Source organism: Miniopterus natalensis, chromosome 2 (assembly GCF_054644295.1).
Source record: "Miniopterus natalensis isolate mMinNat1 chromosome 2, mMinNat1.hap1, whole genome shotgun sequence".
Lineage (NCBI taxonomy): Eukaryota > Metazoa > Chordata > Mammalia > Chiroptera > Miniopteridae > Miniopterus > Miniopterus natalensis.
The window spans coordinates 58,467,590-58,485,881 of NC_142082.1; positions in this window are offsets into that span (position 1 = coordinate 58,467,590).

Consider the following 18,292-nt stretch of genomic DNA (forward strand, 5'->3'; position numbering starts at 1 on the left):
CTGGTATCATAGAGATACTGAGATTTCCTTCCTTTTATTTCTTAGTCTGAACAGGGCTCAAAAGTAGTTGCATTCTTTTTCTTTTCCTCGAAGAGTTAAGGCGCTAATCATTAATGTTACTTCCTGCTCTGTACTAGGAATGAATATGTTGCTGATGTCAGTAATCACTGGGAAAGTAGTTTAAAGAGTAATGCTGTGCTGTGCCTGGTCAGCAGGCAGCTCCATGAGCAGTCAGCCTCTGCAAAGTCCCCAGGTCTTATTAAAGAAAATGTGTGGAAAAGTTGAGCCGACTCTGCTGGATGTACCCCTACTCTATTTTATCATAAGGGTTTAGATTACTGCAGAAAGTGGCAGCAGAGTTATAAATAAACCAAGTCTGTGATTCATGCTAAGGGCAATAATGCTCCTGAACCAGACAGAGTCACCCTCTTGTTCTATTAAGTTATCATTCCAATTTTCCATGTTTTCTAGGGCTCTTAAATATGATTTTCCCCTTCTCAGTCACATATTTCCTTTTACCTTTATTTTCCTCTCAAAATGTCTATCAAAATTGCTCAAGAATAGAACTTACTTTGTCATGCCACATTTTAGAAGTACACAATTACTCCTCACAGATTTTCATCAATGTCTTCTGTCATTTGTTTATTAGCTCACCTGCTAATTCACTCCACAAAAAACTTTTGATAGCCTGCTATGGGCATTGTTCTGTGCTAAGCAACAGAAGTATTATGCATGAGCAACATCTTCTGAAAAAGGAATATCCGCATAACTTACCTGTAAAAAGTCATCACCTGTATTATAACTATTGGGTACCCAATAGATTCATATATGCAAACTATTTGAGTAGTTGCTCTAAATTCCCAGATAATTTAGAATGATCTTTTAGGTTTTTATTTTTTATTTATTTATTTATTTATTTATTTATTTTTAAATATATCTTTGTTGATTTCAGAGAGAGGAAAGGAGAGGAAGAGAGAGATATAGAAACATCAACGATGAGAGAGTCATTGATCAGCTGCAGCCTGTAACCCGGGCATGTGCCCTGACCGGGAATCGAACCCTGATCTCCTGGATCCTAGGTCGAAGCTCAACTGCTGAGCCATGCCCAGTCGGGCTCTTTTAGGTTTTTAAAGACTAGATTTTTCACCCAGCTGGGGTGGCTCAGTGGTTGAGAGTACACCCATGAAGCAGGAGGTCATGATTTGATTTCTGGTCAGGGGACATGCCAGGGTTTCTGGCTTGATCCCCAGTAGGGGCATGCAGGAGGCAGACAATCAATGACTCCCTCTCATCCTTGATGTTTCTATTTCTCTCTCCTTTTTTCTCTCTCTGAAATCAATAAAAAGGACTCAGTTGTATCGTCCCCACCCACCCCCAAATGTTGTCAAAGCCCTAATCCCAGGTAGAAGAAGAGACACCAGTGAGTTCCCTCTCTTTCTGGGCACACACAGAGGAAATCCATGTGAGGCCACAATGAGAAAGCAATCCTCTGCAGGAAGGGAGACTTCATGGAAACAAACCCTCCTGGCATCTTGACCTTTGACTGCCAGTTTCCCAAACTGTTAGAAAACAAATGTCTGCTGTTTAAGCCACCTCATCTGTAATATTCTGATATGGCAGCACAAGCAGACTAATACAATACCTTAAGGTTATGTCTGTGCTGGTGTTCAGGAGGGACAGGAAGAAACCAGGTGTGAGTAAAATGTGTCATCTAAATTGAACATAGTAGGGCCAAAGGTAGTTACCCATCACTGCTATAACTGACAGGAAAAAAAGAAAAAAATCTCTAAAAGAGAGATAAATCACTTGTAAAATGACAGGTTCTAACATATAACAGATCCTATAAGTCACATCATGTTAATAACAAACAATCAAACTGATTGTGTCAGCATACATCAGTCTCTGTGCTATTCTTGGATGATTCTTTGAGGTTCTTTCCGAGTTGCTACTAAAACAGAAGAGAAATCTAACTATGGTCATGGTATTCAAAGGAAGGATACAGAGGCTGCAAAGGGCGTAGCCCCATAATGACAGGCAGCAGTTGGCTTCATGGCACTTAGTGGGTTGGTTATTCACCTTCAAATGAGGACATGAGACAAAGGAAACATCAATACCCAGAGGACAGCACAATCTATTGTGCAATATTTAATGATCCATTTATTTCTTGTATAGTTAAGTTTTATTATTTTGTAACAAAAGAAGATAGAAAAATAATCTGCCCCATTTCATGGCAGAGAACAAAGAAATAGGCAATTATTATTTATAGAGCAACTATATCATGCTAAGCAATATGCTGACTATTTTACATTCCAGAGAGTCAGTATGATCTTTAAAGCTAATATAGGTCATCACTGCAGGTAATAACCCAGCAAAGACGGGAAAAAAAAAGTGGGAACTTGGGAATTCTGAGCCTATAACCAATTTAGGAATGTTTCTTGACCATACTAATTTATTTTGCCATGATTGTATGTGCATATTTGGATTGAACAGAGAGAGAGTCAAAGGAATCATTTCCAGAAATACGATGGAGTAGCTGTACCTAAAAGAAGAACAAAATCTCTTGCCATAAACCACCCAGGAATGATGGATGATATATAGCTAATATTCTGAAACAAAAGAATTTTGTCTGTCTTGTTCAATGCTATCTGCCTTGTGTCAAGAGTTAATATCTGGCATAGAGTAAGTGCTCAATAAATTGTGGTTGACTATATGAATATATACCTTCACTTTCTAGAAAGCAAAAAATGTCCTAGTAGCCATAAATAAAGTGGGAACAAAAATCAGAGTAGTAAACTTGAGCTGAAAAGTAGCACACTTCATGGGTGACTGAAAGGAGGGAAAAAGAGTCACAGTTCTCAGATCTAAGCAGGTAGAAATGACAACTGATTGATAAGATATATGTAGTCCTGCAGGAAGTGGTGGAGCTACACTGAGTTCCCTGTATAAGGCTGATATGTTTTATGGCCTATAGATTCAGCTATCAAATTTTCTAGAAGAAAAAATCTCTTATCCAAAAGAGAGAGAAAACACAAAAAAGGCTTGCATGTCTTTTCTTGAGTTGTGTGTATATTGGAGAGAAGAATAGCTGTTGGGGCTAAGAGGCTCCAGGGGAACCTCACTACAGTGATTTTTAAATTTTTTTAGGAATAACATCAAAATGTTAAATAGCTTCAGGCTTTGTTAGGTGAAGTATTTATGTTATTTTTTTATTTATTTATTTATTTATTTTTTAATATATCTTTACTGACTTTGGAGAAAGGGAAGGAGAGACAATGAGAGAGAGAGAAACATCAATGATGAGAGAGCCATCGATCAGGCCCGCAACCTGGGCATATGCCCTGACCGGTAATCGAACCCCGATCGCCTGGATCCTAGGTAAACACTCAACCGCTGAGCCACACCCGGCCGGGCTATGTTAACTTTTTAAAGGTAACTTCTAAAAGAAAAGAAATAAACTTAAATAATTCTCAAACCAGTAAACAATAAAGAATTATGTAAAATAATTAAACCAATAAAACAAGTGAATTTATAAAAATTATTTATATGAATAAACTGATTCTCCAAAATGTATCTACGAAAATAACATAGAGCACATAGCAGATCCAATAATAAATACACTATTAAAAACTGGGCTAAAGGGTTTACCAGACACCACCTCACTAAAGAAGATGTGCAGATGGCAAATAAGCGTATGAGAAGGTGCTCCATATCATATATCATCAGGGAAATGCAAATTGAAATAACAACAGGATATCAATACACGCCTATTAGCATGGCCAAAATTCTAGAACACTGAAAACACCAAATGTTGGCAAGGATGTGGAGCACCAGGAACTCTCATTCATTGCTGGTGAGAATGCACAGCCGCTTTGGAAAACAGTCAGGCGGTTTCCTTTTTTTTTTTTTTTACTCCTCACCTGAAGATGTTTTTTCCATTGTTTTTCAGAGAGAGTGGAAGGCGGGGAGAGAGAGAGAGAGAGAAAGGGAGGGAGAGGGACATCAATGTGAGAGAGACACATCGACTGGTTGCCTCCCACATGTGCCCCGACAGGGACCAGGGATAGAGCCTGCAACAGAGGACGTACCCTTGGCTGGAATCAAACCCAGGACCCTTCAGATTGCAGGCCGACACTCTAATCACGGAGCAAAACTGGCCAGGGCAATTGGGCAGTTTCTAAGAAAACTAAATAGAGCCTTACTATAAAATCCAGCAGTCTCACACCTTGATAGTTACCCAAAAGTACTGAGAGCATGTCCACACAAAAACCTGCACATGGCTATTTATAGCAGCCTTATTCATAATTGCCATAACTTGGAACAACTAAGATGTCACTTTATAGGTGAATGGATAAACTGTGGTACATGTAGACAATGGGATATTATTCAGTGCTACAATGAAATGAGCCATGAAAATACATGGAGGAATCCTATATACTGTATATATTACTAAGTGAAAGATGTCAATCTAAAAAGGTTACATACTGTATGATTCCAAATCTCTATGATATTCCTTTTCTGGAAAAAACTATGGAGACAGTAAAAATATCAGTGGTTGACAGAGGTTAGGAGAGAGGGTGGGATGAATAGATGGAACATAGGAATTGTAGGGCATGAAACTACTCTGTATAATACCATAAATGCTGAATACATGTCATTATACATATGGCCACCCCCATGGAATGTACACATCAAAAGGGAACTCTAAACTATAGACTTTGGCTGATAATAATATGTCAACGTAGATGCATCAATTATAACAAATATGCCACTCTGGTGGGGGATGTTGGTAAGGGGGAGGCTATGCATGTGTGGAAGAAGAGAGTATATCAGAAATATCTGTACCTTCCACTCAATTTTGCTGTAAACTTAAAATTTCTCTAAAAAAAATTAAGCCTATTAAAAAGTACAAAAATCAGTATTCTAAAATGTCTATTATATTCATTCAAATGGCATGTTACATTATGTATAAACATGAAGATGTATCATAAAGGTTGGGACAGTGGCTACCTCTGGGGATCAAAGGATATAAAATGTACTTCAATTATAACTGTAAAAATGAAATTCCTTTTGCTAGCTAGTGGTTTCACATGTGTTTATTATATAATTTGCCAAAAATTTTATAAGCCTGAAATACCTCATTCACAAACATAATAATGAGAAACAAAGGATATAGTGAGGAATATATGAGGGAATGGAAGTTTTTAAGGGAAATGCCCATAACAAAGAACCCCCATCCTCAGTAAATATTATTTTCCAAAATCTGTTCTGTGGCCAACCCTAACAAAGGGCTGCTTTATTCTTTTTCTTTCTCTTTACACAACTTCCCTTATCACGTTCTTTGGGTTCTCCATATTTCTCATTCCTTACTCATGCAGGGATATTCAGCTCTGTCTCTGTGCCTACTTCAAAACATGTTCACTCAAACCAACTACAGAGCTCAGCAAACAGATGACCCTCCAGTTAGCAGGTTCCTGTTTGCCCATACATACACATGTACACACATACAAACACATATACACAATACATGGAGTGTTTAAGAAAATAAAAATATATATACATATATATGTAGATATCTTGTTTATATAAGAACATGGATCTTCTGCAAAGCAGAGGATTATTTTATATACAGTACTTTTCTCCCCAGTGTCCAGTATCCAGCTCGGTATGTGGCAAGGCCCACCAAACAAGGGACAACTTGATGCTGCTGGCCAGCCCTGACTGGCCTGCACCTTAACAGACTGCCTGCCTCGAAGGCCTGTCACTCACGTCCATGTACACAATACATATATGTGAGTCTGTTTTACAATATATGTACAGAAAAGAGTGCAGGAGGACAGAAAACATTACAAATCATAATAAAAATATGAAAGAAGGGAAAATGCTGCTTAAACTTTGTCGATTTCTGTAGAAAGCAGTCTTCTTTAAATTTTGTTCAAAACAGTAGTAAAATAATTTATTATTGAAGCTTAAAATAAGAGATTTACATAATATGCTAAAGCTATGAATAAGTGAGAGAGGCAGTTCATTTATAAGCAGGCTGTCATAATTATGTTTGCTTTTTAGAATGTATGTTCCTACTAAACAGTTATATGGGCGTTTGTGTCATTTCCCGATTCTCTAAATCCAATCTGATCTCTGATCACCAGAAACCAAGTGGCGGCCAACTAGGGCTCTTATTTTCTGGTAGTTTATTGCTCTATGGCTCTCAGAAGTTATTTTCGGTGTTTCTTTGTTTATTTTTGGTTTAGTTTTACTCTCAGTTGCATTAAGTTGCTAAACCTTAAGTTGGCTTCGTTTTCCCAAGTCTACTCAGGAGCATCATCCTTAGAGGTGAAATACCTGCAAATCATATGTTTTCTGTAAAGTATCAGAGGTTGGTCTAGCTTTCTGAAAACAGTGAAGTGCTGAACATTATTAGATCTCTCTAAACTTGCACTAGAAAATTAGCTTAATTTAACTTAAAATTTGAACAGGTTGGTGGATCCCTTTCAACACATTTTCACCATCCTCTACTTTTTTGCCTATGTTTTCTGTTGTAGTTGTTTCAAAGAGTAATAATTAGATTTCACCTACTGACTATACCTTTCCCTAGGTAATTTGTATAAGCTTGTAAAAAAGTATGAAATGCCAACTGAATTTTAAGGTGCTTTGAAGAAAGAAACACTGAATATTCTTATCCAACAGGGATATGTTGTTAATATATGAAGGGAAAAAATTTATTTTTGCTTCAGCACCTAGAGAGATATTTTTGGATGATTTGAGAACATTGAGGAAAGTGAACAGCAAATGCACAAACTGACTTTTGGCTAATGTCCTCTTATTTTCTAAATATGACTTTCCTGCTCTTTGGAAATACCATTTTATGAACTGAATTTGAACTCAGAAGGTTAGCTTATTAAAGGTTAGATCACTACCCAAAAGGGTTTAAGGAAATATAAAACCTCTGTGTTGTATATATCTTAATTCAGAATAAAAGGGAAAATAGTGCAATTTAAAGAAAGGTTTCAATGTCACATGTCTTTCTACCAACTGCTCTGTTTATTAGATCTTGTTTGTGTCTGCTAACTCACTGGAAGTATATTCAGAATTACATTCAAATTACATTGGAATTACCTTAAATATTTTCCTAATTGCAATAATTGTATGTACCGCTCTGATAAGGCCAAATGATATATAACTAACCTCATTCTAACCTTTCTAACCACCATTTTGAGAGCCAACATAGCAAGTATAGGCTTTCCATAGCATCAGAGAAAGAGACACATTATACCTCTGGGAACTCAGTATATATCATTTGGCCTAAATGAAAAAAAATGTTAATGAGTGACTTTATCCTGAAATTGCATTTTTATTGGTCTATTTCATTTCAAAGGAGGCCATAGATACACATTCCTGTGCCCTATACAGAAGTATACATGGGTTGTGGATTTTGCTTTGCATTTTCTAGAATTCTGGTATGTAGACCTTTTCAAATGTTGTGTCCTCACATTTTACCAAGTAAAATATAAGACACCAGTAGGATGAGCCTGGCCTGACATATACCAGTCATGCAGTGGCAAAATAGGGGTGATTTCTATTTCAGTAAAAGTGAAATTCGTAGCCACTGGAGGAAAATGTTACAAAAAATATATAAGAATTGTAGGACTGAATTAATTAAATATGAAGCTGAAAATATACAGTAAGAAGAGAATTGCTTCATTATCTTCAATAAGGTAACTCAGGATCTCCTGACTTCTGTATTCTTCTTTATTCTATGTTCCCTCATAATTTCCTCCCAACATTCTATCTTTTTTTTGTTCATTTTTTTTCTGTCTTAATTTTTTCCCAGCTTATTTAAGTAACTTTTGGGAGTAGCATGTCTTTTCTTTTTAATATGTTCTCCTTGTAACTATAGATCTTGAAGTCCCAGTTCTTCCAACAGGCTTCCTAGATTGGAAAGAAGTTGTGCTTGTTTCTTCCACCTTTCCCAATTATCCAGCTGTATTCAGATCCATAAGCTCATCATGTACTACATTTTATTTATTTATCTTTATTAAATGTATTGGGGTGACATTTTTAAATAAAAGTATATAGGTTTTAAGTGTACAATTCTATAATACATTATCTATATATTGCATTGTTTGTTTACCATCCAAAGTCAAGCCTTCTGTCATCATTCACTTAAACATCTCTACCCTTCACAACCCCCAACTCCTCTTTCCCTTTGGTAACCACCATGCTATTGTCTGTGTCTATGAGTTTTTGTTTGCTTGTATTATTTGTTTAGTTGTTGCTTTCAGTTTTATATTCCACAAGTGGGTGAAATCATATGGTTCTTGATTTTTTTCTGTCTGACTTATTTAGCTTAGCATGATATTCTCAAGATCCATCTGTGTTTTTGCAAATGGCAGTATTTCATCTTTTCTTATGGCTGAGTAGTATTCCACTGTATATATATACACCACATCTTCTTTATTCAATCATCAACTGAGGGACACTTCTGTTATTTCCATGTCTTTCCATGATTCCGTGAATAATGTTGCAATGAGCATAGGGGTATGTATATTTTTGCAAGTACATTTTTATAAATTTTGGGGGTAGATACCCAAAAGAGAGTTTGCTAGGTCAAATGGTAACTTTATTTTTAATTTTTTGAGGAAACTCCATACTGTTTTTCATAGTGGCTGTACCAGTTTACAGGGGTTCCTTTTTCTCCCCAACCTCTCCAACACTTGTTATAAATTATCTGGTAGATAATAGTCATTGTAACAGGTGTGAGGTGGTATCTCACTGCAATTTAGATTTGCATTTCCCTAATAACTAGTGAAGCTGAGCATCTTTTCATATATCTGTTGGCCATTTGTATGTGTTCTTGGGAAAAGTATCTATATCTATTTTTTTTTATTATTAGCACTATTTAAGCTTTTCAAGTTGTTAATGGTGCTGAGCTTGTTCTGCATTCTTCAAATTCTCTATATTTTTAACAGAACATTAACATCCCTTTAATTTCAGATTATCAATCTTAAACACTTTAAGAGGCCAAGTGGGTGAATTTATGCATATGAAAACTCATGAAATGCACGGTAGTTAGAAACTTAGATAATTAGAACTTGATGTCTTTTCTAAAATTATTTGAATTCTAATTCCTAGAAAACACTGTACCAATCAAATCAAACATAAGGGACCATTATCAGTTATAAAACCCTGGTACAAAATAATGCATAAAAGAACAAATAGACCCATACACAATTAAAAGTAGACAAACAAACAAAACAATAGTTTGCTTATCTCAAATAATTAAACCTTCAGTTGAAGATATCTCTATATGTCATGGTAAGGTTCTTTTCACCAATGTTAAAATTAAAACAAATTGTCTCTTAGAATTACATGTAGTTCAAAGTAAAAAATATTTGAATATTAACTAATAAATTCTGGATTGATTTGCAGGATAGAAAAAATAGCAAGAACATTATTGATTGGAATAAATGAAACAGGAAGAAAAAATTAAGTAAAAAAAAATATTTTTTCACAAAAGTCTGAATACTAGCTTCATACCTGCAAGAGAATATTATTGATGCTGAACAATAGGAAAGGGCTCTGGAAAAGAACAGAACCCTGACTAACCCAGCAGTTACAAAGATTGGCTATCACTTTGAAAAAAAGTGCTACAGATTAAAAAACCTAAAGTTGACTCTTTTGCATATGTGTAATGTCACCTAACTGTGAGTCAGATTTGTCTTTTAGGCAACATTTGCACAACTGAGAAGACATCAGCAACTGTAGTATCTGCCAATAGGAAGGAAAAGGGGAGGAAAAATAAACACATTAGTGGCATGATCTCATCAAAATCATAACCTGCAGGAAGCCTCTCAGGGGGAGAGTGGAGAAGTGTCAGAAACACATTGGAGGCTTTCTCAAACTGTATAAATAGAGGCGATATCCAGCTAAGAGGCATCAGCAGACTTGCTGGCAGAGGTAAAGGAAGCTCAGAGATTGTATTCAACACTGATGTATTGAATGTGCTCCCCGTGTATATATAAGCCTTCACCCCAGTCCCATGACTGCCTGATCGTATACACTCACACACTGGCCTGCAGTTGTGTTCACGTGTTCTTACGTTCTCACACGTACACACTCCCTCTCACATTTACTCACCCACACTATCCACACTCACACCCATGTTCAATCACACTCCTACTCCTATGCTAGTAGATCTAAATCCTGTAGAAGTTAAAATAGTTTTCAGAATTCCCCTTGTAAGAAAAACAAAACATCTTTAGTTGCCAGCAGATCAGTTTTGCAGTGAATATTTACTTGAGAGGTTTTCAATTACACTATCCACCAACATTTTTCAGTCTATTTTGATCCATTCCCTTCTATATGGAATACAACTCTATTTTCCAAATTTGGCTAAACTTAACTTATTTAGAACACAATTACCCATCAAAATGAGGTAGCTTTACAACCCGGCAAAATGAGACATTATCAATTTTTTGAAAATAAAACTTTTTCCCTTTCTCTGAAAATTACCTGATACATTCCCACTGACCATGGAAAGGGTCAGAGCTCTTAACTACATTAACAGATGTAGAAGCAAATGGAATGTAGGAATTCTAATATTTTAAATGAAGAGAATACACTAACATTTGTTAAGATGTAGGCATTGTACTAGATCCTATAATTGGTGTGATTTATACATACTGTCATTTAAGAAGGCGAGGGTTTTATTCTTGCCATTGGAACAAGCAGCAATGCAACCTTGGATTCCAGGTAATTGTTCCTTCTCAAAGCTATGTCCATTAAAATTAAATTCTTTAACTGGATTACTTATATTATCATGTCCAGACTTAAATATATATCACTGTATAGGAGTAACAGAATCTTTTTTTAATATTATAATTTTATGGACACATTGATATTATTATGAGTGTTACGGTCTATGACAGGGCCTATTCATATGTCTTTTTCTCAGCAGCTTTTAACATTCCAACATTTATTTTTCTTACCTTTCATTTTAAATCTAATAATTTCTTGGGGGAAGGGATGGCTGAACAAATGTAGACTATATGTCATTTTTTCTAAATGCCTATCTTCACTCAAATCCAGTGTAAAATCGCTAACATTTTTCTAATTAGTCACTCTTGTTTATAGAATGTTTTCACAAATGTTAAATTGATGCATCTTTATGTAACAGAGATCTACAACATTCAAGGAATTGAGGGAGATCTGAATTTAGAATTGTCTAGTTAAAGAAAGAGATGATAAAGAAGAGTAGGGAGTTCACAGTTCCTCCAGTGTTTGAACTGATAGAAGTGTCTCACAAATAGAGATCAAAATAAGTATAGTTTTGATAAAAGCTGAAATGGAAAATCTATCTTAGATATCTAGACACTAGGGAAGATCTTAACACTTCACTGCTGATTAGTGTCCAGATTTTTCCCAGAGTCACTGGCATAGCCTAAACTGCAGATGTCCCTGTCAGTATGGGCCAGGAGTCACATCTTAGAGAGAGCACATACAACCAGAGAAGATGCCACTCCAAAGAATGAGGGCCCAGAAAGTCTTAAACTCTGTATGCTATAGACTGAATGTTTGCATCCCCCAAAAGTCATGTGTTGATTCCCAATGTGATAATATTAGCAGGTGGAGTCTTGGGAAGTGGTTAGGTCATGAGGGCAGAGCCCTCATCAGTGGTATTAGTGCTCTTATAAAGAGACCTCTGACAACTCCCTCACTCCTTCTGCCATTGGAGATTTTCGTGAAAAAGTGGCTGTCTGTAAACTAGCAGGCAGGCCCCACTAGACTCTGAATCTTTCAGTACCTTGATATTGGACTTCCCATGTTCCTGAACTGTGAGAAATGCATTTCTGTTGTTTATAAGCCATGCAGTCTGTTATACCAGCCCAAATGGACTAAGACAGCAATATAAGAACTTTTCCCCTGCAGCTCATCAATTTGTTAATTGCTCTGCTGTGGGCAGATATGAAAGGATATATAGAGGAATATAGCTGAAGGGTCTTGTAGTGCTTTTCCTATAGTGGAATAGTAGTTTCCTGTCTTCTAAAGAGACATGACAAGTGTGTATTCACACTTCTTTTCAGTGTTTATGTCTATAGAGACTCAAAGCAAATTACCTGAGTTTCCTTGAGGCTGCAAAGGAAGACACAATTTCTCTTCTACTTGAAGACTGAATGTTTTAAATGTGTTATTGTGAGAGTTAAATAATCTTTATATCAAGCAATTAGCATGTAAAATGTTTCCTAGGAAATGGCAATTATCATTGAAGAGGCAGTGTGACCTTGGGGGAAAAACATTCTTTAGACAGAGATAGATTTTTAATTTTAGATCTTCTATTTACTATTTGACCAGAAGAAAGTTACAAGATTTTTTTTTTTATTTGTAAAATTGGGACATAGTCTTCAGAGTACTTTTAAAGAGGTATTTAAAAACATATAGAAAATATACGTAAATACTTGAAGCTGCAACATGACATACACTCATTAAATTATAACAATTATTTTAAACTTTAATTTTACCTATCATAAATCCAGTTTTCCCCCAAATCTCCCTAAAAATAACTTCAAAAGTAAATTGTCACCTTATATAACACCTTAGTGCAGTTTACTTTAGACTTCTATATTTCACAGATCTTAAAGATTAGGAGGCCAGCCAGCTCATTAAATGATAACAATTATTTTTGTGAGTAGTGTTTGCATTTAGAATTCTGCTTGTAGAGTCCAATATCATTTGTTTGTTCATTCAGCATAATTTTTCATATATATTTAGGTCAACTACTACACAAAAAGCACTGTTCTAGGCATGTGAGGTACATAAGGGAAATAACCATTAAAAAATACCAGCCTTCGTGGAACTCAGATGCTAGTAAGACAGATCTAATTGTTAGATGTCATAAATATAAAAAATATGAATATGCAAAAGATCTCATTCTGTTCTTTACACAAAGAATCAAGATCACTGTTGGGTAATTTTACATGAACAGCTGACTTTCTCTTCCTCAAATTCATACCAAAAAGAGAGCGCGCGCGCGCGCACACACACACACACGCACACACACACACACACACACTCTCACAATATCTGAAGAGTAAAGAAAGAAAAGCCATGAAACTATGACTCTTCTTATTTGTTTTTGGTAGAAGTGGGTAGCATTTTTTTTTAAAAAAAGAGGTTTTTGTGTGTCTGGCTAAGACTCAAGTTAAGAACTGTATGTTCTAACCAGACTCTACACACATAGTGGAAATGAAAGATCTCCCTCACCAAGAGGAGTGAAACTTACGGAAATGAAATGAGATCAAAGTAATAGATTGAACAACAAAAACAGTCATGCCTGGTGGAAATGGAAATGTTCCGGAGCAGATGGTCTCTAAAGAAGTTCTAGAACATAGACATAACATAGGGATGCATATCACCAGGCAGAGAAAAGCCAACATGGTAGCAAAGAGGGAATGAGGCTACAGATATCAGAGCCTTTTAAGACAGTGGCAATATAGTCTCCATTCTCTTTGCTTTGTACAATACACAGACATCTGTTCATATGTGTTTTTCTGGCTTTATTAAGTTTAAAATAATAAGGGCAATAACTTCTTTGACAGTTTTGTTTCTGGAATATGAGATTCTGTTTTTAAAAAATGTATTAAAAATGTATATACTTGCTTTTATATAGATTTTGTACCTTTTTTGCTAAATGTATTTTTGATAATTATATACATTTTATCCAGACAAGTTTGTTTTGTCATTTTTGTTTTAGTTAGTTATTGCTAGTGTAGCTGGCTAAGAATATTCAGGGATTTTTAATGAAAAGTATGCTATTTTTATTCTCATTCATTTTTACACTAAAATGATGGCATTTGTTCTCACCTCTTAACAAGTTGCAAACATTATTTCTTCCCGTCTTCAAGAAAAAGAGAAATTATACATTTTTGCTCATTAATGATTTTAGACCATTGTTTTTAATAAGCCATCAAGGTGTATAAAAAAAACAAAAAATATAATAATATTTTAGCAGAAGAAAAAAATAAAGAACAGGTATTTAGTGAGTGAGGCAGAGAAAAAAAAAAAAATTGAAAGAGAAAACCTGAGTACTGGGGAGAAGAAAAAGAGGTGAACTACAGTCATAGCTGTATTTCCCAACAGGGAGGCTTTGCTATTAATACAAAAGCTGCCCAAGAAAGAAAGTCAACTGCCAGGTCAATAAATACAAAAGGACTCTTTTTAGGAAAATGGTCCATATGACTGTAGTCCTGAGAGCTAAAACTTCATTCACTAATGTATCAATCCTCACTTGACTGAGAATTTCTCACCACCTGCTCCCAGAACCTCTGCCAGGTGACTCCCCATCAATGTCTAATAGACTCCCCTCTGATTCCATCCATTAACTTGCTTTCTTTCTGTCTGTCAGATCGGAGTTGCATCTCTGTCATACTTAGATTCTGTTTGATCATTTTTTTTAATAATCCAAAGTGGAATCTATCCTTCTAATGCCCAGAATAACCAAAAGCTTCAGGGAGAGATAGAACCCTGTGAACCTGTAGGACAGATTGTAGAGGTAAGATGAACAAAACAGGCCAAGGGATACCCCAGTGTATCAGCATTTAAAAACAAATAAATAGTAGTTACAGAGCATCCACACGTCTTACCAATCTATTGTCAGTTATGAACATAATCTGGTTGAGTTTACTGTTTTTTTAAAGCTTGATTGTAACAGAAGATTCCACAGAATAAAATGGTAAGTAACCTCAGCTCCAGCACTACACATTCTCAATTTTGAAGTTCAATGAAACTTGATTGGCCTGCTTTTGGTGACATGCAAAACACGTAGCCAGTCGCCATGGCTGAAGTTGGGTCTGGGCTACATGCTCCATTCCTGGAGCCTGGGAAGAAGTGAAATTTATGAGAACAACCTACACCAATAACACAAGAAGATGTAGATGCCCATAGGGACATTTTTAAATTTAAATTATAAATGGGAAAAAAAATTCAGCAAATTGTAAATAAACCATCTCCAAGAGTTCAAACTTAGTATCATTAAAATGCCAAATGGATGAATGATATATTAAATTGAATCACATTTTTAACTAGATTAAATGTTTCTAAGGTACATGTGGAGAATAAATGTAAATAAGAAATTTTGAAAAGTGGAATAGTGAGTGAAAATTTGCTATACTTGACACTAAAAGTTATTATAAGCACCATAATAAAAATAGTTTAGTATCTGTGGAGGGGTAGTAAAATATGCATTTGGAACATAATCTAAAAATAGATTCAATTAAGATATAAATAAGGGAGGTGATATGATTATTAAAGGAAAAGCTCAATTATACAGGAAAATTTAAAGGGTCAGCAGGTTATTCATTTGCAAAAATATACATTATATCCCTACTTTCCACAGTATTCCAAAATAAACTCAGTATAAATTAAATATTTTAAAATAATAATAATTAATATTGAATTATAACTAATAATTATTGTGTTCACATTTTTCCAGGTGCTGTTGTAAAGCACTGTTTCAATTGAATCCAGTAATGTTACAATCATCTTTAGTTTACATATAAGGGAACTAAGATACAGAGAAACTAAATACTTGCTGGCAAGAACGGAGCTAAAATTTGAAACAACAGATGTTTTGCAGTAATAATTACTTTTTATTACAAACCTATAAAAATAAAAAAATGGAAAAATATTTAAACATTTATAATATAGTAGAAATAGATATTATTTTGAATACTAGGATTCAAAGAATGCTGAATTTCCTAATTTTTATAAATCAAATTTAATCTACTTAGAAACTCTACTCACAGTACTAGGAAGTTCAATGTCCATGATTAGAAGGGAGAAACCTCTTTTTTACTAGGGTCTTAAAATTAAGGATCTCTCCAATACTGTGCTTGGAACTTGGGGTGCTATTCCAATCTCATCCAGGTACTGGCAGAATTCGGTTCCTTATGACTGCAAAACTAAGGTCCCAACTTTCTTGCAGCACTCAGATCTTCACCATCTTTCCCTCAGAGAAAAGCAATATTGACCTTACATTTTTAATGTCAACAAGATAATTTCTCAAAGTCCAATAAAATAGCGTCTTATTTAACATAATGTCATCACGTAACATTTTCTCTAGCCAACATCCCATGGTGATAGAAAAGTCAGAAGTGGGGTGCAGTCAGTTCCAGGCAAAAGATGCCTGTTGAGTGTTTGGCTGGAGGAAAATAATTTCTGAAATCCTTCCCTGTAGAAGTTCTTTAGCATCTTAAAGCATGATGTTTTATCCAATTTGGGAAACAAAGAATTTAAAATTGGTTCTTTATGGTTTTATAATAATGTGTCAAACATGTCAAGAAACTCTTTTTATCATGCCAAACTTATTTTTATAATGAAGTCAAACTTTTATTAGTAAAAACATAATAGTTTCATAGAAATTATTTTAAATGTATTTAAAATGTGACTTTATAATTATTTATAGATGACTATAAATTAAATGCCTGTGATTTTGAGATCCATACCATTCAAACATTTAATTGATTCTAAGAATTCTGATATTTACACATGATTAGCCCTTTGTTAGTCAGTCTTCTTTAAATTAGTCAATTAAATGAAAATAAAGAAATTTGAATATTGAAATGTTAAAAAGTGCAACTCCCCCAAATAATGTTTTATATTAACAACTAAATAGCTCTTTAAGTAATGAGAATTTAGTTTTTGTTCTCTTGTACACTGATGCCAAATCTCAATATTAAAAAAAAGAAAATATTTAAATAATTATCCAACCTTATAAAAAGTCATTTAATAGTTTTATAGGGCTTTTATTGATTAAATTAAAAAGACTTATACAAACATTTCTGTCATTAAAAAAGATATGCCATATCTTAAATATATTAATCATTATTTACAGGAGTTCAAAGGAAAGACAAAACTTTCATGTTTATAGATTGAATCATTTTTACTTTTTATATAAAATTAAATTAGAAATTAAAATAAGATGAAATACATAAAATCTAAGAATTTTTAGAATTTTTCCCCTGTTTCCACAAGAGGAATTGTCTTGTCAGACAGTTGTTCCCATTTCTCCATGTGATCAGCCTGGTGAACTTATAATAAAAGGGGTTGCGGAAATGGCAGTCAGACAATGCAAATGATCCTAGTGAATCTTGTGAAGCTGTTTTTTTTTTTGTCCCATACAGTAAGTATTGTCACTAAAGTCAGTAAAGTATTGTGTTATGTCCCATGATTTTGTACTGTCATTTAGTTGTCATAAGCTTGCTTTGTTTCTAGTCTGCCCTCATTCACAGCATGACTGACATATATATCTTAGACCCTCCAAAATTGAAATATTTTGCGAACATTTTATAAGGATTATATTTTATAAAATATTACAAAAAGATGAATAATTAAAGTTTAATTTGCCAGTTTACAAATATGTCATTTGATTATAAACTTGTACTCTCTTTCTCCAAAACTATGAGCTGTTTTTTACATATTCTTAAATTCTTTGTTAATTCTACACAATTAAGGAAACAGTTACCTTTGGGGATTCCAAAGAGAGAAATTAGTACTGGCTTCGTGAAATAAGTAACTTTTAGCAACAGAGGTACTAATTGGGAGTGATAAATGAAGTTTAGACAAACTTGATAAAATATTTTTATACCTTATTAGTTCAATATAGTTTCCCAAGCAATAACTAATATTTTGACTGCAGAAATTTATTTCTTCCTTTGATTGCTAAGAAGACTGACTAGAAATGAATATTATCTTTACTAAATGACTATGATGATGATGATGATGATGATGATGATGATAGTGGAATGATAACAATAATAAAGGCTAAACTATATTGAACTTTTACTCTGTACTAAGGACAGATCATTTTTAACTTGCAGAATTTCACAAGTCACACAAAATAAGGCTAGTTATATGAGTAATATTATCAAAATTTTTGAAATGACGAAACTGGAGCTAATAAGGGTTTTTAAACCTTCTACATATTTAAATAGCAATTTGTAAGATGGGGTTGTAAATCATAGTCTATCAAAATTGAGAACCCAAGCTGTTAGGTAGGAAATTAGACATGAATGGCTGGGCTCAGGCCTGCCCTCAGGTCCTGACAGGGCAGGACAAACATTTCCTTCAGGCCACTTCTCTATGGGCAGCCCTGCAGTAAGCCAGTGGTCAGGGTCAGCAGGAGCCAGCTCTCCGTGAAAGCTCAGAGGAAAATTACGTGACTTCAGTGTGACCTTTCTAGGGCGCCAGACTAATTATAGTAAAATTTGTATTGCGGTTTTGAGCCCCCTGTGGGTTTTTC